The sequence below is a fragment of the Anopheles arabiensis genome, chromosome 2 (genome assembly GCF_016920715.1).
Source record: "Anopheles arabiensis isolate DONGOLA chromosome 2, AaraD3, whole genome shotgun sequence".
Lineage (NCBI taxonomy): Eukaryota > Metazoa > Arthropoda > Insecta > Diptera > Culicidae > Anopheles > Anopheles arabiensis.
In genome coordinates this window covers 57,054,033-57,066,116 of record NC_053517.1, presented here as the reverse complement: position 1 = coordinate 57,066,116, position 12,084 = coordinate 57,054,033, and the positions used below count along the sequence as shown (strand labels likewise).

The window sequence follows — 12,084 nt, the reverse complement described above, 5'->3', positions numbered from 1 at the left end:
CGGCCCACCATTTTCAAAACTTGTTTTTAACAGTTGGATAATATACAAAAATTTTCACACAACCAAACATATTTTGAGGCAAATTGTGCTTTTACTGTATGAAATGTAGTATAAATATACATTTCGATTTTACGAACGTAATTTCATCAGGATACCACAACCAGGATACTAGCCTTCTAGCTTTAGCCATTTTGAACTGTACATAGTTTTGTCATGATTTCAGGCAATACTTTTATTATGTTCGGTGATTGCACTATTTTTATCTATTTTGTTGAAATTATTTAACTTTTTTACAATAAATGTACCAAACTTGTAAAATTAGTACATATAATTAGAATACTTCATGCAACACAACCAACCAACCAACGTATGGTACGATGAAACGTTTGAAAATATTTCTGTTGAAACTGTCAAATATTTCACATGGTTTGTGAACAAATTCACCGACTCGTCTCGACCTTTATATTACATATACTCTGCTGTCAACGATCCGTTCTCATAGAATGTGAACCGTAGCAATCGGGTAACTCTTCAAAGGAAAGTGAGAATACATGTAAATAAACGAATGTTCACGATTCTATCGAGCCAGTTTGCCAAACTTGATCCAAAGAGAAATGGTAGCTACAATCATCCTATTTAGTTATGCGTATAATACGGCGAATTATTCTAAGATATGTTTGAGGGACTGGCTAATTGTATAAAACGCATGGTTTTATGTGATGAAGATATTAAATGGTTTGTATAGAGAACACAGCTATTAATTTAAGTTATTTCTACTTTATCAATCGCTATTAGTCATTTCCCATTTTCCAGTAAAGGTTATGTTTTAAGTGAGTTGAGTGTTTGATGAAAACAATAGGGTAGACTTAAGTACCTGACAAAGTCCTCCGTTTTCCTAACGCAACGATCTTCACAGGAACGTACATACGTGTTTTTGTAATCTATATGAAAACATAAAAAAATTAAATAAAAACACGTAAAACACGTTGTTCACGAAATTTTATTTTGGTGTTGATGAATTAAAGGCGCGTTTTAATGTATTTATTATATTTGTTTTTAGTATTTCTTATCTAACTTCGTTTGATTTCCGTTAAACAGATGGTTATGGTTTTCTGAACATGGTTCCTAGGATCATTTCAAGTACATTGCACCAAATCCAAGAAATAGAGAAAGAAGGCAAAGTTCACGTTAGCAACGAATAGAAAAAGAGGAGAGCGCAATATAGAGTGTTAGGTGCATTTGAGAGTGTTGGTGAGAATAATGCTCGCAAAACACGGCGATGTGACGAGCATTACATTTTCATAGCCAAAAGTAAGCGACTTCATGCAAAAGTAAGCGAAAAAACATGCAATAAAAAAAGAAATCACTCAACACTGAACAAGTAAAACTCAATTTTTACGAAAAAAAGTTATTAAAAAAATATATTGAGTGATTTAAGTAAATACAGATACAGCATTTAACTCTATTTTGTGAAGTATTAAGAGATAAAAAATTGAGTGCTTGAAATGGTAAAAATGTATATAATTATTATTTATTGATATTATTGTAATGGGTAATGAATAATGTGTAAATAAATGTGTGAATAAATTTACATTATATTAAAATTAATGAGATATCTTATACATCTTAGCTAAGTAAATGTGCCACAAAACTAAAAATGGTCAGATAAATTCAACAACTAACAGAACGATACTCAAAACTCGGTATGATAACGACATAACGACTCTTTCTAGATTTGTGTAACATAAATGTCTTTCATTCCTTCATTCAATTCTGGAGTAAGCGGTTTCTCAACGCAATGAACTATAAAGCAATTTTGGTACATACTTGCTATGTTGCAGATAATGTATTTGATGTGAATTGCTTTATCATAAAATCATTTCAACATTTTAATCCCCGAAAGACTGTGGCTTTGTATGAAAGCTCGAGAATATAAAATATTGTTTTACATAGTAATTATATTGATCAACGTTGTATGCTCATTTTTTTTATTTATTTATTTATTAATCAGGTATTGAGCCTCCATGGCCTACATACACAAATACAACTAATGTCTTAAACTATGGGTTCCTAAAATTAGACGTAATGCAGTCTCGTATGACACTAGTACATTTCGGTACACTAAAGGATAGGTCTACAAAATTTGAAAATAAATTAAAATTCTTGGACATCAATAACAACGGATCCCTAGCACAGAAAAGACGATAACGAAAACCAGTTATTAAAAATTGTCGAGTTCTTAAAGGTCTAGTAGGGACATAAAAATTTACATTACTTAGCAATAGAGGTGCATCGATTCTTCCAGTTAATAGTTTCAACATAAACATTCCTTGGGCAACCATTCTTCTCTTTTCCAAAGTTTCAAGCCATAACAACTGACACCTTGTATGATAAGCTGGTAGCACGTCGGTATGTCTCCACGGAAGCCGCTTGCTATATATAATTTAAAACAACAATACAATTTAATATAATTTACAAATCCATAATACAAATCACAACTACAAGTTGACTTAAGCCGCACCTTTAATCTTTTATTACCATTGAGAAAAGAATTTATAGTTCCAACTGTTTTGTCATCTTTACACGAATGCTTAGAACGCTCTATGAAAACAGTGAAACAATGCTGAAACATATATTTCTGTTTGTTAAAAATTAAACACACTTGATTTTGTTATGTTGCAGTTAATTTTAAGCTGTCCTCATTATGTATACGTCATAACGTCATTTAAAGCAACAAGTGGGATGTATAATTTATTCTATCACAATCTCAGTAACGAAAACAAAATCTCTGTTGTCATCGATACGAAGCGCATGTGAGAAATAAATTGACCAATAGCTAATATACGAGACACATTGCCGCCGGCAAATGAGATACCCCCATGTTATTCCAATAGCAAAGGGAAATCAAGTGAATAACAATAATAAAGTAATAATATTGTTTACTGTAATAACACCAATATTTATGAAATAAAACACCCTATTTAATAACTATCTAGGGAATAGTAAATACTGGACTGTATACGGGACCTCATGTTTCGTAAAAGAACAACCTAAGTAAGGCAATAATTAATCATGGTCATCATCATCATCACAATCATGTTGTTGGAGGTCAGTTTGATATGAATAATGACTATAAAGCTTCGTTTTTGTACATCATCGTCCGTTATTTGTCTTTAACTCCACCAAATTAATATTTTCCTACTGGGGAAAAAAATAAATAGACCCCAAGAAATTCAGGCTGCTCCGAATCTTTTTCTTATTCAATATTTTCAAATACACACATAAAGTAGTTATTATAATGATGGCGCATAAAACGAGAGAAACAGGAATAACACTGATCACTTTGAAAAGGAACCGCAGAAGCTGGATGGCATGAGAATTTCGCATTGAAATTTATTACCCTCGATTAACACATCGTTAAATTGAATTACTCCGAATTAAACTTTGAACGCCAGAGCTCGTCACACACGTTGCATTGGAACGATCGACAAGCGATGTTGTTTAGCTTTTTCTTCCTCATACCCACAACATGATCTTAAAACATTGTTGTAGCATAATAACAAATATAATAATCACTCGAATGTATTCTTCTGTTGATTAAACTGTTTCTATACTTTTATTTATGTGTTTTTTTTTATGTAATGAACGAGAGATACGGCTTTTTTGTACTTTGTTGGTAAACAAAATACTGCAAATTATTTTGAGATATAGATAAAATTCTGATTTTGACTAGCTTCTTAAACAATAAAAGGATATTGAGATAGGTTGCCGACAATGGCTAAATTAACAATGATGGTCGAACTAAAATTGATAACAAATGTGGGTATTTTTTAAACACTCTCAGAGAAAGAACATCAAGAGAATATGCAAAATAGCAAAAAGCCAACCAACTTACGTTTTCATCAAAACCATTTAGCAGTTGTGACCGAGGTAGAATACATTCGTTTTTATGACTTAATTATCTTTGGAACGACCCTGTTGCTTTCGATCGCATTACACCTCGTAGCACAACGTGAGCGTTGCATTGAGAGGACACGCATTGGTACGTGCGTCAAAGTGACATCGATTTACATTTTATTCGCTTTTTCGCGATAAATCTCACAGCAACCCTGTCTTGAACAATCTCAGTTCCACGGGTCGCTCTCCACACCACCCGATGCGTTATTTAATTCGTCGTTTTCAGTTGAATTCGATGATAGCTTGTGGTATAATGTATGCTGTGCACGTGGCAGGTACCGTTGTCGGACATCTTTTCTGCAATAAATGTAAGCATGGAACATTATTTTGAATGTTCTTCACTAATACATCTATGATATTCGCACTAAAGGTGTTTATCTGATGTTACTTTTTTTACATGTAAATTATAATGGTGTGAACCATTAAATTTGAAGTATCAAATATTGAATTTGTGTTATTGCGTAATCATTATCATCATCGTCATCATCATCATAATCATCATCATCATCATTACTTTTAATTTTTTCCTTATTGAATGGAATGGCCATTTTGCCGACGGCAAATTTTATTACATCTGCAAGATGGGCTTGTATCTACTTTTGATTTAGTATACAAAGGAAAGGTTTTAGTAGGATTTTTTCTCCTTTTAAGTTTAATCATGTATTATTTTAAAACGAGACTTGTAGTAATAAATTGGTTCGTTTATATCATTATCTTGTAAGGATTCAACTAAAAGTACAATACGAAGATAATGTAAACCAAAACGCGATAAAACCTACAAAATATTATAACCTTGCAAGACGTTTCAATCAAATTAGCTAACGTCTACGTACAAATACTGCCACAAACGAAATGGCCAAACGACGCAGTAAAAACAGAATGGAAGAATTGAATTATTATTTATAGGCACGCCCATCCATCAAATTCTTTTTCGAGTCGAGCAGAAAACTGCTCGAAAATAATCACTATGGACTATGAAATGTATGCATACGTTATTGAATCATTTTTATTCTTAGGTTAACTTAAACAAATAATTTCAAAAAACATTCTGCATTGAAATCGAACTAATTAAATAAAGTGAATAAAAAAATTATACGTTTTACCCTTTCCTTTTTTGCTCTTGACTGACTGTGGATGTAAACCATACATGCAGTCTACTTGATTTAATATACTTATATTCATGTATAGAAAACTTAATAAGGAACATAACAATATTAATAGTTTTTATAATAATAATAATGATTAAAAATTATCATAATAATGACCAAAATAATGAAACTAAGAATAATAACATTATTACAAATCAAAATAATGATTATAATCAAAATAATAAAAAGTTAAAAAATTAAAGTAATAGTTTTTTTTATAAAATGTTTTATTGAAAACGTGCTAAGGTTCTAATTAACATTAATATTTACAAAGAACAACGCAGAATTTCTATGTCAATCACAGCATCATTGTTTCCAATGATGTGGATGACGTAGTTCGCAAACAAACTTAGGATATGGGTAGTAAAAATAATATTGAATGAAAATAAAAATGATCAATTATATGAAAATTTTTTGTTGATTGATATTATTATTATTATGATATCAAAAATAATAATCACAATGAAATAAATATAATAATGATAAAACTTATGATAATAATAATAATAATAATAATAATAATAATAATAATAATAATAATAATAATAATAATAATAATAATAATAATAATAATAATAATAATAATAATAATAATAATAATAATAAAAATAATAATAATAATAATAATCTTCTTCTTCTTATTCTTCTTTGGCTCAACAACCGATGTCGGTCAAGGCCTGCCTGTACCCACTTGTGGGCTTGGCTTTCAGTGACTAATTGATTCCCCCCATAGCAGGATAGTCAGTCCTACGTATGGCGGCACGGTCTATTTGGGGATTGAACCCATGACGGGCATGTTGTGAAGTCGTACGAGTTGACGAGTGTACTACGAGACCGGCCAATAATAATAATAATAATAATTAATAATAAAAATAATAATAATAATAATAATAATAATAATAATAATAATAATAATAATAATAATAATAATAATAATAATAATAATAATAATAATAATAATAATAATAATAATAATAATAATAAAAATAAAAATAATAATAATAATAATAATAATAATAATAATAATAATAATAATAATAATAATAATATTAAAAATAATAATAATAATAATAATAATAATAATAAGAATTATAATAATAAATATAATAATAAAGATAATAATAATTATAATAACAATAATAATAATAATGATAGAAGTGACAAAATTAATTCCAAACTCACTGTTATTGTAGTGATAATTATGCAAATAAAAAAAAAGATAATTATAATCAATATAATATTTATAACAACTTTAATAAAAATAAAAATTGTTATTAAAATACTGAGAAAAATAATATCAATAATATTCATAATACAAGCGTTTTTTATAATATTAAAATAATAATAATTCCAGACAACTCTCTCTAATTTGAGAGGCGATGGGACTGTCAAATAATACGGGTTTTCAAATTACAGAGGTTGAAAGTGAATGAAAGGTCCATACAAACAAGAAAGAGACAGAACATTGAGTATGAAGCCTTACGTGTTGCTATAGAAAACTGCGAACGCGATTGCCAATTTGAGCATACATCATTCAATAACCATGGCAACACCATGCACAAATAAAAGGGATACAGATTTCAGAGGTTTTCTAAATTAGAGGACAAAAATGTACTGGAAATGAAGGGTAAAACTGTAAAAAAATTCAAATAAGAGAGGTTTTTCAAATTGGAGAGGTGTCAAATAAGAGAGGGTTCACTGTAATATTATTATTATTCTTATTCAATTTATTTTTTTATTAAAGCTATATTTTTTAAATAAATACTATAGAAGCTATAGAAATATTCCCACTGTAGAAACATGACATATAGCCGCAGTATTGACGGGAAACGTGTATAGCTTGTATTGTCAATTTGATTATACAATGTAACATTCAGTTGATATAATCGCGGAAATATTCGTAAAAGTTCAAACACTGTTTTTGTTCCTATTTTCGAAAGTTTGTTCTTAATTACGTTAGTACTTCTATTTTTGGCAACGCAAATACGGGTCAGAAAACGTAAGTAATATCAATAGGTAGAAAAATGTTTAAAATAGTTTTACAATCTCACATTCCTGATATTGACGTTGAGAAGCACTTTAGTTAATCATTTCATGTTGTTTTGATCACTTCGCTGACAATATTTACAGTCCTTTAGATATGAGTTGCACATAAAGTAGGTATTGAAAAAAGTAAGAGTCTGACGGCTAAGGAATACGGCACAAATTATTATTTTTCTGTTAAGTTTTTGCATTATTCGTCCTGAAATATGTGATGTGATATGTGAATCTTTATCCGGTTGCTATGGATCGCAATCCATGAAAATGGATCGCAATCAACTACGTCTGAATCGTTTTCAGCTACGTTTGAATCGCTCTCAGGTTTTTTTGTATGTTCCAGTAGCTGAGCCGTCTCGTGGTATAGTCGTCAACTCGAACGACTTAAGAACATGCCCGTCATGGGTTCAAGCCCCCAATGGACCGTGCTGCCATACGTAGGACTGACTATCTAAGCCAATCCCACAAGTGGTACAGGCAGGTTTTGACCGACAACGGTTGTTGAGCTAAAAGAAAAAGAATTAGTGCTGTATCATTTGAATCGTTATTTATCAGTGAATACAAACTGTAAAATTACCTGTTGCGTGTAGTTGTTGATTGTTTTTCGAAAAAAAAAAAAATTATCACAATACAAAGAATTCTAAATTACTTTCTTATCGACTAATTAACAAATCAATGATTTCAATATAAGATTATCTTTTATCTAGAGTATTTCTTTCTTTCATATAAGTTCTACATAATTTTTGAATAGACACATTAGCTAAGAACATTTTGTTAAATTCAAAAATTTTAATTGTATTCTTACCAGTTCTTTGAATGCGGAAAACCTTATGTTAAATCATGTTTCTGCTTCTACAAACATCTAACAGCGGTTTTCAACTGATTTGCAGGTTTTAAATTTATTCATTGTTTGGTAAAATTAAAAACAACGGTTGTTTACTTGTTACACCTGAAACACATATGCGCTGGGTTATCTGCTCATACATACAGCCCGTCCCCAAGTTACGTGGTTTATGAGTTCCCAAGAAATCCGTGGAACTTTTGATCGGGCAAATTCGGAAAACAGCGTAATTCCGAATCCGCGTAAATCGAGAACCGTGTAGCTCGGGAACAGACTATACACATTACAAGCAAATACAAAATAGCGTCCAAAACGAAGGTAGCAGAATAAAGGAGATAAGAACAACCTGGGGGCCAAAATGCGCTCCCCCAGGGCGAGCGCAAATGTAGAACACCTCGAGCACTGTTCTAGCAAAACTGTGAAAGGGTTAAAGTCATTGATACAATTTGATTTTATTTCGACCTAAATATGTTATGTTACGTTATGTTACGTTATGAAAGGAAAATAATCAGACTTCAGTTTTTACGTGTAACTGTTACAATGTTTAGTGCTTAAGAGTTCATAATCAGTGCAAACTTTAAAAACTTTAGCCTCCATTTTAAAGCGCATGTGTAATCTAGTTTCAATTCCGTTATATTGCGGACTTCTCATTTGTTTATTTAGCTATGACTTACAGTTTTAGACCAAATAATCAAAAAATTGATCAAATTTTGCATAATTAAATTTAAAAAAAAACAATAAAAAAGGGTCAAATCTATGCAAATTCCAAAATCATTTGTTGAAAAATTTAATGGACGACATGCCAAAATCTGAAGCGAGAAAAGCAAGCATAAGCATGAAATATTTTCTTATTGCAAGAACGTTTTCAAACGCATGTTCAAACCAAAACGTTGATGAATGAATCTTCTTCTTAATTTCAAATAATTTTTGTGCACAGTTTTGTACGTGTACTGTTTTTGGAATGAATATAAATTTCTTAAAGCCATTTAACTAATGGCACGGTTTGACGAGTAGTTGAGCACGCTGTAAAACATATCTTTTTGTTATAAAAGTGATTTTTTGACGTACAGTAAAACCGTTATTCCATCCTAGAGCATATTCGAAGTAATCCGAATGGTTGCTGTACCAAGGCCTTGAAGACGTGAAATAGGCAATTTAAAGCATGTGTTCAATGTTCCTTTCGCTAGACGTAGGTTCACGTTTATTTATCTAGTTTGTTTATTTGATCAAGTAAACCCATCGAACTCGTTTGGTTTAAACGAGTAATGTTAAAAATAACTACGGTCATATTAGGATAAATGTACCAATTGTGATTATAGCACCAATTATGGCTATAACCAGTAAGGGGCCTTTTTTGTTTTTAAGGCCCGTGTCTGTGCTCCATCGCATGCGATTTTATCGCACGTGCTGTCAAACGCTTTTTCGTATAATATTGCGATTATTTGGATGATTTTAATAATATAACGATTATGAAAAATTAAGTTGAGATTGTTCCTACAAAACACCACACATTTAGTTTGACAGATAAAATCGGATGCGGTGTCTGACGAAATCAAATTTTTTTGATTCCGTCGTACGACGAAATCGCACGTCCGACGTTATCTGTCAAATCTCATATACAATTTTGACAGGCCTTTCGATAAAATCGCAGCCGATGGAGCACAGACACGGGCCTAAGTTGGTAGTCTGAAATTTCTGCCTGTCAGCTGTTTGAGCAAAAGTTTTCACACGTCTTGTCAATAAGTGATGTTCAATTTTGGTTTAAAAAAACATGCTATGAGACCAGCTGACCTACATACACTTTGATTCTACATTCCACCACCTGATCTCTTTAATACACCTTGGGATAAATTAAAACGCCCGTTAAACATTGCGAGGGTTGCGAATAGTACTATCTACTCGAAGTCTTATGGTGTTGTAAATAATCTTTATGTTTAATTCATTTTTTTACGGTGTAATTCGTTGAAATTATCACTATTTCAATGTTTGTGGATGTTTGCAAAATAAAATGTGAAAACTCATGTGTTTAGTATGCTGCCAATTGCACTGTTATACCTGCTCTGGGGGTGCTATAATTATAACTGCTAAAACTATACTCGCTGGGCAAAATCGAACAGTTTTTTGTCTAGTTTTGTGCGTCGTTTTTGCGCTGGCCAGCGCAGTTATGGCAGTTTTTAGGTGCGGAAGCACCATCTGTTGAAGGAATGAGTGAACTATTTTAGACTGTGAAGTAAAAAAACGGCCGAAAAGTTCAAAAATATTGGCACTCATTTCATCCTCCTCTTGCTCTCCTTCCTTCACCATGCCGTGCCTTACTTGCACTCCAATCCGTGTCTTCCACCGGGCTGATTGTGTGTTGTGGTGTATGCGTAGATACATATACAGTGTAGTACGTCGATTATCCGGGACCGAACGGTTGCCGGTTACTCGATTTGCGCGGATAATTGTCCAAGAAATGTCAAATTCATATAAACATTATAAAATTCACAAGTTTTATAATTAATTCACTCGAACTAATCGAATCAATCGATTAATTGTTAGTAGAATATTATTTCAATCAATAACTATAGGTTTAACAACTGTTCATGACCAAAAATGATTTTTGAAAATACCTCTAGACACTAAAGAGCTACACAAAAAATTGGTTGCCCACTTGACTATCGCTGCAAATTTTCACAGTATGTTTGAACAGCTGTCACATTTATGCGCACGGTTAAGCCGTCCTACGGTTAATCCGACCCCAGATAATCGACGTTCTACTGTTTGTGCATTGCGGTTATGTATTTTAGTTGGTAGGTGCAGTGCTGCAAAATGTCGCTATCAATGTCATAAAAAAAAACTGACTGACACAAAATCCATATCAGCGTCATGCACTTAATTGTGATAATCAGAGGTGATACTCAGAATGATTGGTGTGACTAATACATGCTCATGACATGTTAGCGACCATCGCTTGGTCAGACACTATGTCACGACTTTTTTTTTTGCTGTGATCAAATTTTGCAAAATATCACTGACATAGTCATGACAAATGAAATAAAATCATCTCAGCGTCACGAGCTCTACTGCAAAGATCAGAGGCGAGCCTCAAACAGTTGGTGCGACCATCACATGCTTGGTGACATTGTGTGCAACCAACTCTTGGTCAGTCACTTGGTCGCGACATTTTCAGTCGGTGATTATCGCGATGGTCACGGGAGATATGCGGTGCGTGTGAGTGGTTCCAAGAAAAAAAAATGAGCATGTTTTCTCGCTCTGTTTGACCGGACAAATAATCAAAACAGATAGAGGGAGAAAGCATGCTCATTTTGTTGCTAGAACTCACGCGCCACGTATATTCCAAGAATGTCGCGATTATCGCCGACAAAAATCTCGTGACCAAGTGAGTGACCAAAAGTAGGGTGCTAAACTAAATGTCACCAAGCATGTGATTGATTCTCCAACTGTTTCAGTATAGTCACTGATCATCTCAGTTGTGTACGTGATCTGATTTGAGCTTCGTTTCAGTCATGAGTGTTGATGATTGAAACAGTGGCAGTTGGCAGCACTATTCACAGCCAGGAAAAAATCATGATTATGCTTGCCACGGCATTAAGCTAAGCTTATTAGTCAGAGTATTGCGTTGGACTCAATTATTCGCATGTCGTGTTCAGCATGTTACGACGCACTTTAATTGACAATCAGCAATGAGCATAAAGCTACAACTGATATGTTCATTCTTTTCGTGCACTGGGAAGGTGTTTTCATTTATTTGTGTGACCTCAACGATTCAGGAGAAGCTGGTTAGTCACACACACACACACACACACACACACACACACACACACACACACACACACACACACACACACACACACACACACACACACACACACACACACACACACACACACACACACACACACACACACACACACACACACACACACACACACACACACACACACACACACACACACACACACACACACACACACACACACACACACACACACACACACACACACACACACACACACACACTCGGCATAACGTTCGATATAATATTTATTAATATTTATTGAAATGTTAAGGCCGGGCTACATTGGTCGTACTCGCAAG

The 12,084-nt window shown here is 32.8% G+C and overlaps 1 protein-coding gene across 13 annotated transcripts in view; it reads left to right on the top strand.

The window, feature by feature from the left end:
• Positions 1–12,084, top strand: part of LOC120899091 (homeotic protein antennapedia) — a 92,057-nt gene that overhangs the window by 58,317 nt on the left and 21,656 nt on the right. The gene's annotated exons all lie outside the window — the stretch shown is intronic.